The 18,213-nt window shown below is 37.1% G+C and overlaps 1 long non-coding RNA gene across 2 annotated transcripts in view; it reads left to right on the top strand.

The window, feature by feature from the left end:
• The window catches only part of LOC128315365 (uncharacterized), a 309,189-nt gene that overhangs the window by 49,940 nt on the left and 241,036 nt on the right, over positions 1 to 18,213 (top strand). For both annotated transcript variants that reach the window (XR_008298137.1, XR_008298136.1), the window contains exon 4: positions 2,402 to 2,481. This is a non-coding gene — a long non-coding RNA (uncharacterized LOC128315365). The remainder of the gene's footprint in view (positions 1 to 2,401; positions 2,482 to 18,213) is intronic.

Below are 18,213 nucleotides of genomic sequence, written 5' to 3'. Positions count from 1 at the left end.
GGGCATTTCCTTTCAAATGTCCCCTCTCTGTAAAGAGAGCTTATCTACTATTCTTACTTTCTAATATTATACCCTAAGAAACTTTGCCTGCTGCTCATTTTGTGTCCACCTCTTCATTCTTTTGAAGCAGTGAGACAACGAAACCTGGGTATTGAGGTAAAAAATCCTGCAACACAAATTTGCTACTTTACCTGACAGAAGAGATTTTTGTTGGTGTGATTAAGAATCTCCAGAGGAGATTCTAGGTGGGCTCAGCATAATCACAGGGTCCTCATAAAGAGTGATGCTAGTTCAAAGGAGATGGCTGTTATAAGTGAACTGTTGGAAGATGGAGGAAGGGGTGAACACCCACAGAATGCAGGTAGACCTCAGATGCTAGACCTTAGAAGGCCATGGAATCTCCCATGGAGCTTCCAAAAGGAACCAGCCCTGCCCAAACTTTGTTGTTTTAAGCCACAAGTTTGTGACACATTTTTAGAGCAGAAAAGGAATATGCTGTACTTAAGAAAAAAAAAGGAATAAATATCAAGCCTATCAACAGTCTGCCATGCATTTTCAGTGACATGTTCATATTTTTGGTCTTTGGATCCATCTGAATTCTTTCAGATATTTGGATTCAGCAATCTGTACTATTGGTAAATGAGCAAATACTCTAATCTGGTAGCCTGAGTACTTAGGTCCAGGTTAAACCCTTGGTAATTAATGGGTGTACAGGAGTCATGCAGCCACTAATGCTGGGGGGGAATGCCTCTCTCCGGGGCTTGTTTAGTATTTGTGTGCAATTCCTCCAGCCCAGCATAAGCCAGTCAGTCAGTGTGATCTAGAGTCAAGGCCAGTGAGAGAGCTGTGGCCACAGGAAGACTTTTAGGTCTGGGGGAGGAGGAAAATCAGGGTAGTGGCTTAGAGTTTGACATCCTGGCCCTTTCCGTTATGGTTGATGGTCTGCTTCCCAGGCCTCTCCTGTTGTCTGTCTTAGTATACCCATTCCCACGTCCACCGCCAGACAATTTCTGTGTGGTAATCTCACCTCAAATGCTACTCCTTTCTTTGGCAGGAAGTTTGGTTGTTATTCTTGACCATAGACTAATTTCCCAACTCAGATTTTATATATTTTGTGAATATTAACCTTCCATTGTTAATTTAAGACTTTGTCCTCTGGTAGACAGAGTATTGGGTCCCCAGAGATGCTGATGTCCCGGTTCCCTAGGAATTGGAAATATGTTACATTATGTGACAAAGATGAATTATGATTGCAGATGGAATTAAGGAAGCTAATGAGCAGATGCTGACATTACCCTGGATTAACAGGTTGGAGGCACAAGGTTTCAGGGTCTGAGGGAGATATGGTTTGGGAAAAATGACCAGAGAGATTCAACCTTGCTAGCTTTGAATATAGAAGAGGAGGCCATGAGGCAGGGAATTTGAGTGGCCAAAGGAAGGAAAGGAAAGAGATTCTCCTCTAGACCATTTAGGAGAAAGCAGCCCTGACAACATCTTGATTTTAGCTCACTGGGACCATTATGAACTTCTGACCTCTGAAAGTGTAGGATGACACATTTAGGTTGATTTAACCCACAAAATTTGTGGTAATTTGTTATAGCAGCAATAGGAAGTAATACATCCCCCACCTATTTAAAAGACTTGAGAGATTAGAGGTGAAAGCATTGCACAAGGGGAGACATTTGAAAGTACAAAGATCCTTGGGCACCTGGATGACTCAGTTGGTTAAGGATCCTGTTATGGTTCAAGTCATGATCTGATCTCACGGCTTGTAAGTTCAAGCCCCACATCAGGCTCTCTGCTACTGGCACAGAGCCCACTTTGGGTCCTCTGTCCCTCTTTCTCTCTGCCCCTCCCCACTCGCGCACACTCATTCTCTCTAAAAATAAATAAACATTAAAAAACAAGTCCAAAGATCCCACTGATTGAAGAGAGCATGTATAGACGATAACACTTGCACAGCAGATTTTGTTTCACTATTTCTGACCTCAAAGGCAAAAAGAGAAACATCTTTATTTACATAGTTTTTGGGGTTCTGATGACATCAGGCAAATACACCTGAAAATGGACATTTTTCTTTGGACTGTACCAGAGCTGGGATTTATTCAAGTGACCTCATTTAGAAAACACTGAGGAACACTGAAGACAATTGTTTTAACCAGGGTTTAGGAAAAGATAATGGAGTTTTCTCTTTGGGTCCTGAGGGAGCAAAGTCTCTGTTGTGACACATGAAAGCAACTCAGAGAAGCTTCAAGATTTTATATTCAGGACTTTGCTTTTGAAAATATTACTTCATGTGGAGATCCTGCCTGGCGAGAGACCTGAAAGAAAAGTTAATCCAGCTGATGAAAAGTCAATGTTCTGGGTACACAGAGAGTAAAGCACATGATTTCCTCTTCAGGAAAGAAGTCTTTAGGCAGAGAGGAGCTCAATGAAAGTGGAGCACCTTCTGCTCTTGGAACATTCCAGTGAAGGAGAAAGGTAAGGGTCCTCCTTCCCCAACAAAGAGGAAAGTTCAAGGGTACCATTCCTCACCACTTCAGGTAAGGTAGCCTGAATAGCTGTTGCTGGAAGTGAAGATGTTGCCCACAACCATGTGTCCTTTTCTACATGCAAAGAGACAAAACCAAACTTTTGCAGCAAGTGCCAGCCGGTGAAACAACGCTATAATTATATCTGCTTTGTACATAATGCTACAAGCTTCATCTAGTCTAGGCCAAAGTGTGAAGACCTGAAAAAGGAAGGTTTAATTACATAGTGGTGGCTGTTGATTTAGATACTTGGATGGGTGTTAAATCACCAACCTCCTACCAAGATAAGCAATTAAACAATAACAAAAATAAAATTGAAAGAAAATAAAAACAATAAAAAATTGTTTAAAATAACAAAATAAAATTGGAGAGTTAACACAGCCATCTAAATTCATATGTTGAAATATAATCTTTGGCTAAATTTTTCTCAGGTAAAAATCATACATTTTCCCCTAACATTGGTGGAGGCATCAATGCAAGAGCGAACCATGCATCACTTTCCTGATCTGCCTCTACTTGGGGGTCATACATGCAAGAGACCAGTTGAGCTTTTTTCTTTTTTGTTAATTCTCAGAAGGATTTTTTAAAATTTTCATCTTTTCTTCATATTCCTCCACCACCGTAACATATTTATCTTCAGATATTTGAATCATATAAATAGAAGAAAATGATTTTGTTCTACAAGTTATTTAGAATAAGATACTGATTATCAGGAGACTAAGGGAAATGACATACATCAAGTACATATTTTGTGCTGGATGCCAAGGAAGATATTTTAACATGTTACTTCATTTAATCGTTACAATGACATTCCAAACCAGGTTTTATTTTCTCTGTTTTATAAATGAATATATTTTATCTCAGACCAGAAAAGCTAAGATTCCAATCTGTGGTTCCTTTCCATGCCTATACTTTTCCCATTATATTACTTTACTATTTATTTTATTTAATTTCCACCTCAGAAATACTCATTGCTATTTTAGAGAGAAATAAAGTTTATTTATTTAGTTTGAGAGAGAGAGAAAGAGAGAGAGAGAGAGAGAACCAGCAGGGTGGGAGCAAAGACAAAGGGGGACAAAGGATCCAAAGCAGGCTCTATGCTAACACCAGAGACCCCGATGTGGAGCTTGAACTCACAAACTGAGAGATCATGAATTGTGCCAAAGTCAGATACTCAAATAACTGAGCCACTCAGGTGCCCCTATTTTAGGAAGAAATAAATAAAAGTACTATGATATCTATAACTCCATGTTGAAAGGCGATGCTATAAATTTTAACATTTCTTAAATACAAATTGAGGAAGTTCTACATGATCTTAACTCTCTGGAGGAATGTGGGGAAAAAAACCCCAAATGGGTAAACCAAATGTTTCCAAATACCTGTACATTTGGCATCATCCAACTCACTAATGCATATGCTTAGTGTCATTAATTTTTTTAAATGTTTTACTTGGTTATGTTTAGTATTAAAAATACAGTGAAGAAAGAAAATATCCCCATTTTCTTCCCCAACTCCTTTACCAAGGAGTGGCTACTCAACATTGGCATCCTGGTGGGTAGACTCCCAGATATTTTTCAAGTTTGTTTATTTATTTTGAGAGAGAGAGAGAGCGTGCATGTGAGCTGGGGAGGGGCAGAGAGAGGAGGAGAGAGAATCCCAAGCAGGCTCTGCACTGTCAGCACAGAGCCCAATGCAGGGCTTGATCCCATGATCTGTGAGATCATGACCTGAACCAAAATCAAGAGTCAACTCTCAACTGGCTAACCCAACCAGGCACCTCCAGATATTTTTTAAATTATGCATATGATTACATCATGCACACACATAAGTGAAATTATGCTTACAGTTCTGATGCTTTTGATTTCTAACACTTAAGTGTATTTTGTTGATATTTTTCTATTGTAGATAACTACCTCATTTCCTTTTAAAGTTTGAATGGTGTTATTTGGTTGGATTTGTCATTTAGACAGTTCAAGATTGTACAACCTTGTAAATATTTAGGAAAAAAATCACCAATGTTCTCAAAATATTGTTCTTTTTCACAGGAAATGATAAGATGACTAAAAATAAAGAAGCCTTTATAATTTATTTTATGTTTCATGTCGATTTCACTTATGAATTGAAGTGTTACTAAAGATGATGCTGCATTTAATGTTTATTTTTTCAAGTTTTTATTGGCTACTCTTAAGGCTACATAAGTAAGGATTGTGTTTTATTAAATGTACTATATATTGAGGCTTCAAAAAGGTAAAAGATGTTTTTTTGTTGTTCTCATCCTGCAAGAACCTACTTATGACCCAGTTACTGAACACTTTTCAGGGATATGAACTAGGGGTTTGGGTAAAAGGAATCATCTTATTCTAAGCTCAAAAGAGCCTCTGGGTTCTCAGAAGAATGTCAAAGCAGGATACTGGCTTTGGGGGTAAAATGAGGACATTCAACCTATAAGACAACAGGGACTAGAAGGGAAACCAGAACCTTCATAAACCCATGTCAAGGCAGGGCTCCACCTGACATTGCTACTTAAGTTCAAGAAAAGAAAATAGGGCAGTGGCAGAAGGGATCTCGGAGATAGCCCTCAACTTCTTCACCTGTTAAGTCATACTGCTTGAATCTGCTTTGTTGACTCTTTATAGGTAGGGTACAACTGTCCTGCGGGATCTTCCTTCACCTATTCTCAGAGATTATCTTTACCTCTCTTCCATATTGGGTTCCTTGACTCTGACATCTCATATTATCCTCTCTTTTTTTGTTTTTCTTTCATTTTAATGAAAACTATATCTTCCACTATTATAAAAAAATAAATTTGAGTACAGTGGAACACATATATAGTAGGTTGTGAAATCTTAAGTGTACATCTTGATAAGTTTTAACACGTGCATATCTGTGTAACTACCATCCAGATTCAGGTATAAAAAATTTACTGGGTTCAGAAAGTTTTCTTTTGTCCCTTTTTGTTAATATCCTTCTCCACCAAAAATAAACACCATTCTGATCTCTATCACTATTGATGAGTTGTGTTTGTTTTTGAACTTCATATGAATGGAACCACACAATATATATATTTTTTTGTGACTTACTCCTTTGGCTCAACATTTTATCTACACTTTTGAACAGGGAAGTAGTTGATCTGTTTTTATTGCTGTGTAGTATAATTATTCAGTCCATTATACAATCAATTAACATTTGGGTTATTTCCCAAATATTTTTGTACCTGTCTTCTGTACATGTCTTTTGTACATGCATTTCTTTTGCACTTGGGTATATGCGTTGAGGTAGTATTATTGGAGCATTGGATAGATATATGCTTAGATTTAGTAGATCTTTGGAAAATAGTATCCCAAACTGGGTGTACCAATTTATACCTCAGCCAGCAAAGTCCAATAGACTTCATTGGTCCACATTCTTGAAAATGCTTGATTTTGTCAATCTTCTCAATTTCAGACATTGTGATAGATTTGTAGTAGTATCTCATTGTGGGCTTAATTTTTTATATCCTTAATAAGAAATGATGCTGAACAATTTTAATATCTTTATTGGCCACGTAGATATCCTTTTTTTGTGAATCCCTATTCCATTCTATTTTCCATTTTTCATTGGGCTGCTTGTATTTTTCCTTATATATGTATAGGGTTCTTTATATGTTTCAAATATAATCTCTGTATATATTACACATATGTTTTTCAACTTACTGGCATAATGCTGTTTCTAATATCCTTTTTTATGGTTTTTAATGACTTTAGTATCTGTAGCTATTTTCCCTTTATTAATGCTGATAGGGGTATTATGTTGTTGTTTTTTGTGGTCTGCCAGTCTTTTATCAATTTTAAAATATTTTCAAAGAATCACTTTTTCCTAAATTCAGTTTTGCAATTTCATGACTGTTTTTGTTTCATTGATTCATTATTTATTCTTATACTCTTATTTGTTGGAATCTTTTTCTTTTTCTTTTTTATTCTCAAGTTATCTAGCATACAGTGTAGTTTTGGCTTCAGGAGTAGAACCCGGTGATTCACCTCTTACATATGACACCTAGTGCTATTCGTGAAGAGTGCTCTCCTTAATGCCCATCACCCATTTAACCCATATCCCCACCCTAACACCCCCATCAACCCTCAGTTTGTTCTCTGTAGTTAAGGGTCTCTTACGGTTTGCTGCTCTCTCTGTTTTCATCTTATTTTTCTCTCCCTTCCCCTATGTTCATCTGTTTTGTTTCTTAAATTCTGCATATGAGTGAAGTCATACATTTTATCTCTGACTGACTTATTTCACTTAGCATAATACATTCTAGTACCATCCATGTTGTTGCAAATGCCAAGATTTCATTCTTTTTCATCACCAAGTAGTATTCCATTGTGTGTATGGATGTATATGTATATATATACATCCATGCATTCCATTTTGATATATATATCACATCTTCTTAATCCATTTTGTCAGTTGATGGACATTTGAGCTCTTTCCATAATTTGGGCTCTTTCCATAACTTGGCTATTTGATTGATAGTGCTACTATAAACATTGGGGTGCATGTGCCTCTTTGAATGAGCATTTTTGTATCCTTTGGCTAAATACCTAGTAATGGAATTGTTGGGTCTTAGGGTAGCTCTATTGTTAATTTTTTGAGAAATTTCCATATTGTTTTCCAGGGTGGCTGCACCAGTTTGCAGTCCCACCAGCAGTGCAAAAGTGTTCCCTTTTCTCTGCCTCCTTGCCAATGTCTTTTGTTTCCTGAGTTGTTCATTTTAGTCATTCTGACAGGTGGTTTTGATTTGTATTTCCCTGATGAGTGGTGTTGAGCAGTTTTTCATGTGTCTTGTCTTAGTTATCTGGATATTTTCTTTGGAAAAGTGTCTATTCATGTCTTTTGCCTATTTCTTCACTGGAATATTTGAATTTTGGGTTGGGTTTGATAAGTTCTTAATAGACTTTGGATACCAACCTTTTATCTGTAATGTCATTTGCAAATATCTTCTCCCATTCCATTGGTTGACTTTCAGTTTTGTTGATTGATTCCTTTGCTGTGCAGAAGTTTTTATCTTGATGAGGTCACACTAGTTCATTTTGCTTTTGTTTCCCTTGCCTCTGGAGACACAGCTAGTAAGAAATTGCTGAGGCTGAGGTCAAAGAGGTTGCTGCTTATTTTTGCTATGATTTTGATGGTTTCCTGTCTTACATTTATGTCTTTTATCCATTTTGAATTTATTTTTGTGTATGGTGTAAGAAGTGGTCCAGGTTTATTCTTTTGCATGTTGCTGTCCAGTTTTCCCAGCACCATTTGCTGAAGAAACTGTCTTTTTTCCATTGGATATTCCTTTTTGCTTTGTTGAAGATTAGTTGGCCATACATTTGTAGGTCCATTTCTGGGTTCTCTATTCTGTTCCCTTGATCTATGGATCTCTTTTTGTGCCAGTACCATACCGTTGATACCGTTGATGATTATAGCTTTGTAATAGAGCTTGAAGTCAGAATTCTGATGCCTCCAGCTTTGATTTTCTTTTCCAGGATTGCTTCAGCTATTTGAAGTCTTTTCTGGTTCCATACAAATTTTAGAATTGTTTGCTCTAGCTCTATGAAGAATGCTGGTGCTATTTTGATTGGGATTGCATTGAATGTGTAGATTGTTTTGGGTAGTATTGACATTTTAACAACATTTGTTCTTCCAATCTATGAACATGGAATGTTTTTCCATTTCTTTGTGTCTCCTTCAATTTCTTTCATAAGCTTTCTATAGTTTTCATTGTACAGATCTTTTACCTCTTTGGTTAGGCTTATTCCTAAGTATTTTATGGTTTTTCATGCAATTGTAAAATCCCCTACTATTATGGTATAATTATCAATGAGTTCCTTTATGTTTGTGAGAAAGAGAGATAGATCACATGGGGTAGGGGCAGAAAAAGAGGGAGAGAGAGAATCCCAAGCAGGCTCTGCACTGCCAGCATAGAGCTGGACACAGGGCTCTATCTCATAAACCATGAGATAATTACCTGAGCTGAAATTAAGTCAGACACTAAGGTCAGATACTTAATTGACTGAGGCACCCAGACACCCCTGTGCTTACTTTTTGTACAGTGTCTTGAGTTTATGAGTTGGTTTTGTCCATCAGTTTAAATAATACTTGGCCAGAATGTCTTCATACAATGCTTCTGCCCCATTCTCATTTTCTTCACTTTCTGGAGCCCTATGACACTATCTTAGACATTCCCAATGTCTCCTGTATCTCTTTTCTCTTTATCCTTTCTGATGTGTCTTCCAGAAAGCTTCCAGATCAGCTTCCAGATCAGCTCACTGATCTTCTGGTATATTGTTTCTAATATTTTATTAAATATAAATTTATTTGCTACTGTAGTTTTTATGTTTTCTCAGTTCTACAATTTCCATTGTAATCCCTTTTAATGGATGCCTTATCTTTGGAAATATGGAAATTCTCCATATTTCCTCTAATTTCATGACAGCATCAATTATAGTTATTTTAGAGCACTTGTCTGTTGATTTCACACCTGAATCAATTGTGGATCTGTTTGTTTTCTGTTTCTTTTTTCCTATTTCTTAGTACATTTGTCCTGTATTTTTGAAAACATGTATCATAAGTTTTTATGATACAAGAAATTTGGGATGGAAAATAGAAGAGTGGATCATTAAGGTCTCGTACAATGTTAGCTTTAGGGTTTATTATGGTTGTTATATTTATTTTACCCTTAATACTAGAAAAAGCCCTAAGTTCTAGGTCATGGCTTGTAACCTGAGGATGAGATCACAATCCCGAATGAGTGATCATCAGTAGGCTAAATAGAAAGCTCAGAAAATTTGGCATCTCACTGAGGTTTAATCTCCCATTTCTGTGTTATCAATATCCCTTATTAAATGAAATTGATGTTTAGATTTTTAGTTTCCTAACTGCTGTTTTCCATTGGGTTTCTTGAATTTTCCCCTTGCACATGTTCATACCCAGCCCAGATGTCAGCCAATGACTGGTGAGGCAATCGCACATGGATTTTTTTTTAGTTTATTTTTTAAACTTATATCCAAATTAATTATCATATAGTGCAACAATGATTTCAGGAGTAGATTCCTTGATGCCCCTTACCCATTTAGCCCATCCCCCCTCCCATAACCCCTCCAGTAACCCTCTGTTAGATGTCCATATTTAAGAGTCTCTTATGTTTTCTCCCCCTCCCTGTTTTTACATTATTTTTGCTTCCCTTCCCTTGTGTTCATCTGTTATGTGTCTTAAATTCCTCATATGACTGAAGTCATATGATATTTATATTTCTCTGACTGACTTATTTTGCTTAGCATAATACCGTCTAGTTCATCCATGTAGCTGCAAATGGCAAGATTTAATTCTTTTTGATTGCCGAGTAATACTCCATAGATATATACCACATCTTCTTTATCCATTCATCCATCAATGAACATTTGGGCTCTTTCCATACTTGGCTATTGTTGATAGTACTGCTATAAACATTGGGATGCATGTGCCCCTTTGAAACAGCATACCTCGTATCCCTTGGATAAATACCTAATAGTGCAATTGCTGGGTTGTAGGGTAGTTTTATTTTTAATTTTTTGAGGAAACTCCATACTGTTTTCTAGAGTGGCTGCACCAGTTTGCATTCCCACCAGCAGTGCAAAAGAGAAAGTGAAAGCTTGACCTCCTCCTGGTCGATTTGGATGCCTTTTATTTCTTTGTGTTGTCTGACTGCTGAGGCTAAGACTTCCAATACTATGTTGAATAACAGTGGCAAGAGTGGACATCCCTGTCTTGTTCCTGACCTTTGGGGGAAAGCACTCAGGGTTTCCCCATTGAGGATGATATTAGCAGTGGGTCTTTCATATATGGCTTTTCTGATCTCGAGGTATGATCCTTCTATCCCTACTTTCTTGAGGATTTTTATCAAGAAAGGATGCTGTATTTTGTCAAATGCTCTTTCTGTATCTACTGAGAGGATCATGTGGTTCTTGCCCTTTCTTTTATTGATGTGATGAATCACATTGATTGTTTTGTGGATATTGAACCATCCCTGCATCCCAGGTATAAATCCCACTTGGTCGTGGTGAATAATGTTTTCAATGTATTGTTGGTTCTGGTGGCTAATATCTTGTTGAGGCTTTTTGCATCCATGTTCATCAAGGAAATTGGTCTATAATTCTCCTTTTTTAGTGGGGTCTCTGGTTTTGGAATCAAGATAATGCTGGCTTCATATAAAGAGTTTGGACGTTTTCCTTCCATTTCTATTTTTTGGAACAGCTTCAAGAGAATAGGTTGTTAACTCTTCTTTAAATGTTTGGTAAAATTCCCCTGGAAAGCCATCTGACCCTGGACTCTTGTTTTTTGGAAGATTTTGATTACTAATTTGATATCTCTCCTGGTCATGGGTCTGTTCAAATTTTCTATTCTTCCTGTTTCAGTTTTGGTAGTGTATGTATATGTTTCTAGGAATTTGTTCATTTCTTCCAGATGCCCATTTTATTGGCATGCTCATAATATTCTCTTATATTTGTTTTTATTTCTGCTGTGTTGGTTGTGATGTCTCCTCTTTCATTCTTGGTTTTATTTATTTGGGTCCTTTCCTTTTTCTTTTTGATAAAACTTGCTAGTGGTTTATCAATTTTGTTAATTCTTTCAAAGAGTCAGCTTCTGGTTTCATTGATCTGTTCTACTTTTGTTTTGTTTTGTTCTTTGCTTTTTGTTGTTTTTCTTTTATAGCATTGATTTCTGCTCTAATCTTTATTATTTCTGTATTCTACTGGTTTGGGGTTTTTTTGCTGTTCTTTTTCCAGCTCTTTAAGGTGTAAGCTTAGGTTGTGTATCTGGGACCTTTCTTCCTTTTTTAGGAAGGCCTGGATTGCTATATACTTTTCTCTTATGACCACCTTTGCTGTCTTCCAGAGGTTTTGGGCTGTGGTGTTATCATTTTCATTGGCTTCCATGTACTTTTTAATTGCCTCTTTAACTTCTTGGTTAGCTCATTCATTCTTTAGTAGGATGTTCTTTAGTCTCCAAGTATTTGTTATTTTTCCAAATTTTTTCTTGTGGTTGAGGTTTTAGGCTGTGGTGTTATCATTTTCATTGGCTTCCATGTACTTTTTAATTGCCTCTTTAACTTCTTGGTTATACCATTCATTCTTTAGTAGGATATTCTTTAGTCTCCAAGTATTTGTTATTTTTCCAAATTTTTTCTTGTGGTTGATTTCAAGTTTCATAGCATTGTGGTCTGAAAATATGCATGGTATGATCTTGATCTTTGTGTATTGTTGAGTGCTGATTTGTGTCCCATTATGAGATCTATTCTGGAGAATGCTCCATGTGCACTGGAGAAGAATGTATATTCTGCTGCTTTAAGATAAAATGTCTGATTATATCTGTTAAGTCCATCTGGTCCAGTGTGTCATTCAAAGCCATTGTTTCCTTTTTGATTTTCTGTTTACATGATATATGCATTGCTGTAAGTAGGGTGTTGAAGTCCCCTACTATTATGGTATGATTATCAATGAGTTCCTTTATGTTTGTGATTAATTGATTTATATATTTGGGTACTGTCACATTTAGAGCATAAATGTTTACAATTGTTAGGTCTTCTTGGTGGATAGACCCCTTAATTGTGATATAATCTCCTTCTTCATCTCTTGTTACAGTCTTTATTTTAAAGTCTAGATTGTCTGATACATATATGGCTACTCTGGCTTTCTTTTGTTGACCATTAGCATGATAGATGGTTCTCCATCCCTTACTTTCAATCTGAAGGTGTCTTTAGGTCTAAAGTGGGTCTCTTGAACTTTTTTCCCTTGCTGCTTGACTTTTTTCCCTTGCTGCTTTCATGATTCTCTCCTTTCCTGAGTATTTCATGAATTTGACTATGATATGCCTTGTTGATGGTCGGGTTTTTTTGAATCTTATGGGAGTCTTCTGAGCTTCCTGGATTTTGATGTCTGTGTCTTTCCCCAGGTTAGGAAAGTTTTCCACTATGATTTGTTCACATAACTCTTCTACCCCTTTTCTCTCTTTTCCTTTTCTGGGACCCCTATGATTCTCATGTTGTTCCCGTTTAATGAGTCACTGATTTCTCTAATTCTTAAATCATGCTCTTGTGCCTTCATCTCCCTCTTTTTTTCTGCTTCCTTATTCTCCATAATTTTGTCCTCTATATCGCTGATTCTCTGTTCTGCCTTATCCATCCTTGCCTCTGTGGCATCCATTCGAGATCGCAGGTCAGTTATACCATTTTCTATTTCATCCTAACTAGATTTTACTTTTTTTTTGTCTCTGCAGAGAGGGATTCTAATCTGTTTTCCATGCCAGATAGTATTCTTATTATTGTGATTCTAAATTCTGGTTCAGACATTTTGTTTGTATCGTGTTGATTAAGTCCCTGACTGTCATTTCTTCCTGCTTTTTCTATTGGGGTGAATTCCTTTGTTTCATCATTTTGTAGGAAGAAAAGGAATTAAGGTAAAAAAATTTTAATTAAAAAATTAAAAACAACACACACACACAAACACACACACACACACACACAAATCATATAAATGATGCTAGATCCTAGGTGTGTTTTGCTCTGGTTATTGAAAGAAGTTTGATAGATTATAGAAAAAAGGGAAGAAAAAAAGGAACAAAAAAAAGAAAAACAAGGAAAAAAAGGAAAACATTGGAAAATTTGAGAAAATGAATACAATGAAATAGAATAAAATGAAATAATGGAAGAAAAATAGAATTTGAAAAATTTATGAAAAAGTAAAAAATATAGGAGAAAAAATAAAAATATTTTTAATCATAACTGAAAATAAAAACAATTTTTTTCTCTTTCTGTATTCAAGAAAAAGAAAATAAACGAAAGAGAAAATTGAATAGATGAACCAGTGAACAGATTGAAATACAATTAAAATTACATCGTTTTCCCCTATAAGTCAAACTATGAAGCACTTTATAGTCCATAAACTAAGCAGGCAGAGAGATTTGTGGTGTTCGTGAAGAGCGTGTTTGGCCCAATTGGGCAGGGCTTAGTGTAACGGCTCCATTCTCCACTAGATGGTGCTGCTTAGCTTAAGGGGGTGGATTGTTGTGGAACTTTGTAGGTGTGTATGTGCATGTGCAGGAGAAGTGAAAATGGCGTTACCCAGCTACCTAGTCTCTAGTATTGGAACACAGTGCTCTCCCTGAACAGCCGTCACACCCGTCCTTTGTCTCCGGCTTACATCCACTCCCAGATTTTACTCTGTGACCAAGCCGTCAGGTTGCCAGGTGGCACCTCCCTCCTGAGTTTTATCTCAGATGTGACTTTGTTTCCTGAATATTCGCAGGACTATGCTGCTGCCAATGCCCAGAGATTGTGGCTGGGTGCCAGCCTGCCCTAGAAAAAGTTTATGCAACTGAGAAGCAGCAGTGTTTCAGGGATTATGGAAAATCACAATACACATCTTGCCCCAGGCTTCAACCTTAAGGACCTCCTTGTTCCAGCACCAGTGAATGTGGTTGTTCTCTGGGGTCTGCTGGGACAGGGTGGCCACAAACCTCTACCAAATGTCCTTCCAGCCATGGAACTGCTGTTCCCTGTGTGGCCTGAGGACTCATGGACCCCACTCTGCTCCTGGGGATTCGTCCTTCCCACCAGAGCACCACCAGATATTGAGCTGCAGAGTTTCAGACTCTGCTCTCCCCTTGTTTATAGAGTCTTAATGGAATTTAAACCCTCTCCTTTCTCCTTTCTCCCTTTTCAGTTCATTCCCTGCGGCTGTTTCCACTTTTCCACTTTCTTTCCAGCTGCTTTTCTTGGGGTGGGGGGAAGTTCCTGTACTCTACCCCTGTCTCTGTCTTCTCCCTGCAAGCAAAAACAGCTTCCTGCCCTCCGCGGCTTCTCTCTCCCCCAGTTCACCTCTCCACACCATGTACCTGCTGAGTTCTGTGGTTCAGGTTGTGTAGATTGTTGTGTTAATCCTTAAATCAGTTTTCTAGGCGTGCAGGATGGTTTAGTGTTGATCTGGCTGTACTTCATGGACACAAGATGCAAAAAAACTTCCATGCTCCACACATGGATTTTGAAACCCTTTTATCTGTTGTTTTTCCTCTCTGTGCTCGTGCCTGTCAAGTTTCAGTACTCTATCAGCTCTAACCTTGAATTATATCTCCTTATCTAGTAAGACTGCTATTTTCTGCTTGGGCTCAAGTTTCCTGCACCACACATTATGAGATACACATAAAGAAAAAGCTGAGGTGGACATGGAGGCCTCTTACTAAACGCTTCCCTTTTCTCAAGGATTAGAGCACCTTAATTTCTATATATATATTTGTTGTACTCCAATGCTGTCTGTTAATTTTCATATCCTTTCAAATTTATAATTGTTTTTAGGAGGAGCATTTTTTAATATCATCTACTCTATCTGTTGCCAGAACTAGAAGAAGTTCCTGTCCCAAGTGATTGGAAATTGTGTACTAATATGCCATGGTGTGAATTCATATTCATTTATTTTGCTGGGCAGTTAGGGAAGTCTTTCTGGAAACTCATGTTCTCTAGTTCTAGAATATTTCCTTGATTATATCATTGATGATTTTCCTTCTTAATTTTCATTCTTTTTCCATAAACTTTTCTATTGTTTAAATTTTGCACTTCCTGAAACTGTCTTCTAACTTTTCATAGTTCCTCTTCTGTTGTAGATTTATCTTTTTCCGTACTTTGTGAAAGATTCTTCTTAAGCTTAACTTCCAATGTCTTTTTAGTTTTTGTTTTTTTTTTTTTTTTTAGTTTTTCATTTTTATTATCATGAATTTAAGTTAAGTGTTGGTAGCTTTTACTTTTTGGTTATCTAGACGCTTCTTGTAATATCTTTTACTCTCATGGATGTAATAGTTTTTCATATTTCTTGGTTGGCATTAATAATAGTCTTTTAAAAGGCTTTAACTGGCATAGTCTTGCTGCCTCCATTTTACCTTTTTTCTTTTTACATGTTTTTTTCCCCATGTTTTTGTTTTGTTTAATTTCCATGTTATATTGTCAGTGGTCTATATCTACACTATATCTAGTTTTCAGTTTAAGATTAAGAGGTAAGGACTACAAAGTTGACAGAATCTCTGAGTGCATAAATGACGCTTATAATGAGTTTCATTTTATGTAATATGGCTGATGTAATTGTTGTATATATGACTTATATTATGCTGTTTTCTATATTCAGTAGACCCAAAGTGTTAAATCACTGAAATACACATAAAAATTATTTCTTGCTCATTTGATAGTACTGAGCAGATAATTATGTTGGAGAGCATCCCTTCTATACACAGTCGTTTAGTGCTCTAGACCAACAGAGGCTTTACCATCTTTAATATATGATGATCAAGGTCACCCTGGAGGTCATCTACATTTCATGCAGCTCAAAAGGGAAAATAACATGAAGAAAAGCTCTATAACAAGGTTTTATGGGCCTGCCAGGCCTAGAAGATGTGCACATTGATTCTTCTCATGTCCCATCACCAACATTTTTCATATGCAGTTATAGGGTGATGAGAAATGCAGATTTTTGTTTGACTTCCACCTTATAGGGACAAATCTATACTATAGAAGCAGATACTAATTTTTTGTTTTATAGCTAGCCATGACTTCTACATTCTATGTTTATTTTATTTGTTTATTTATTTATTTAGCCAAATCAATTTGCTCAGAAAAGAAGATGCACAAGCTAGCATTTTGGGAGCCAACCTAGAGAGGGAAGAAAATAGTGTGGGAAGAGTCTCAATATCTAGAATGCATACATTGACTTAAAGCTGCGCTTAGGAGTATGAGAACTCTATCCTTAACTGTGTCAACTCTGTTTTATCTAGTTTAGATAATAAACTTTCAATCTTCTGCTGTGGTGGGATTTGGGGGTAGATTACCAATAAAAATGGAGTAGAGAATGAGATGTAGGGATTTAACTTCCTTGTCAACATATTCTAACTATTTTCTTAATCCAACCCTTCTCTATTGCCATGTCCTGAAATATCTGGTGCTTCTGATTCTTACAACTTTCTTGGTATGGTTTTTGGCTTTATCTACTGCTGGCTTAGGATCTAGTTTTCTTAGGTCTGGGAAGTTAGTCAGTCACCAATTATCCATATTTCCAAATTTGGTTCCACTTTTCCAAATTTTGTTCTGTTTCCACCTTTCAAATTTTTGTTTGTTTTCCCCCTTTGTTCTCTATGCTACCTCCATAAAGAAAAACAGAATACTTTTTTCTGTAGTGTTAGTAAGATGTTGAGATCAAATTTGCTCTTTTAACCGCTAGTCTATGGGCATAATATTTTGAAATAATAAAAAAGTACATTTTTATCCTTGTAAATTATTTGCCATATTCCCCTGTAGTGATTCTACCATTTGGACTCAGTGAAAGAAGGGTGAATGGCGTCCCCTCATGAAGGAAGAGGATATTATATAAAAAGAAATCTATCATATGAGAACAAATACTTATCTTTCTGAACTGGTTGAGTGTAGGAAGAAGAAAACAAATGGAATGACCAAGTGTATGTGTGTGCTCTTGCTCTCCTTTCTCTGGGCTGAAGTTCCAAGAGAAGTTTTTTATTCAATATACCACTAGATAAATTTGGTGATGCTGTGGTGGAGGCATGGGGAGACTATTCATGGTTGCAGGGATTGACTGGACATGAACTGAGAAAGTTGTAATTCCATCTGAATGCTCAGTCATGTTAAGATTCGTGTTAGAACAACATGGAGGAGGTTCTTTATGGACAGTTTACAGAGGATCCAGACATTTTTACATGCCATGGTTGATAAATTCAGTGAGGTTGAGAGGATTGATTTTCCAACAGAAGTCTCAAGGTAGAACTAAGGGGCTACACAGTATGAGGATATTGTGACTAGAGAAAAGTGCTGAGATGCATAGACTTCAGCTTTGAGAGCCAACACCATGTTCCAACAGGCACACAGGATCAGCTATGGGACATCAGTGAACCCTACACAGAGTCCAGAGATCGGACAAAGCACACATTCAAAGAAGAGACACAATTCTCCATTTTGCAAAATCACAAGATATCTAAATGAATCTCTTCCCCATCATTTTGGAGAAGCTAGGCATTTAACTTAAAACCTTCATTTACTCAAAAGATAGCATTTATTGGTTTTCTATTGCTACTGTAACAAACCAACACAAATTTAGTGGTTTAACACCACTATATTGTCTTACAATTCTTGAGATTGGGAGTCCAAAATGGGTGTCACCAAGCTAAAATCAAGATATAGGCAGAGTTGTGTTCCTTTCCTTTCCTTTTCCAGCCTCTAGAGGCTACCTTTCTTCCTTGTTCCACCTTTAAAGTCTACAGTGTTGCATCTCATCACTTTGACCTTTCTTCTGTAGTCACATCTCTAACGTTTTTCTTATGCTTCCCTCTTCTACTTGCAGGGACCCTTGTGAGTACTTTGGGTTTATGCAGATAATCTAGAACAACGTCCCTATTTTAAGATCAGCTGATTAGCAACCTTAATTCCACCAGCAACTTTTTTTGTTTAACATTTATTTATCTTTAAGAGACAGCAAGACAGAGCAAGCGGGGGAGGGGCAGAGAGAGAGGGAGACACAGAATCTAAAGCAGGCTCCAGGCTCTGAACTGTCAGCACAGAGCCCCACGTGAGGCTTGAACCCACAAGCTGTGAGATCATGACCTAAGCCGAAGTCTGGTGCTTAACCAACTGAGCCACCCA

This window comes from Acinonyx jubatus, chromosome C2 (assembly GCF_027475565.1).
Source record: "Acinonyx jubatus isolate Ajub_Pintada_27869175 chromosome C2, VMU_Ajub_asm_v1.0, whole genome shotgun sequence".
NCBI lineage: Eukaryota > Metazoa > Chordata > Mammalia > Carnivora > Felidae > Acinonyx > Acinonyx jubatus.
The sequence above is the reverse complement of the archived record's forward strand: the minus strand, read 5'-3'. Positions and strand labels throughout refer to the sequence as shown.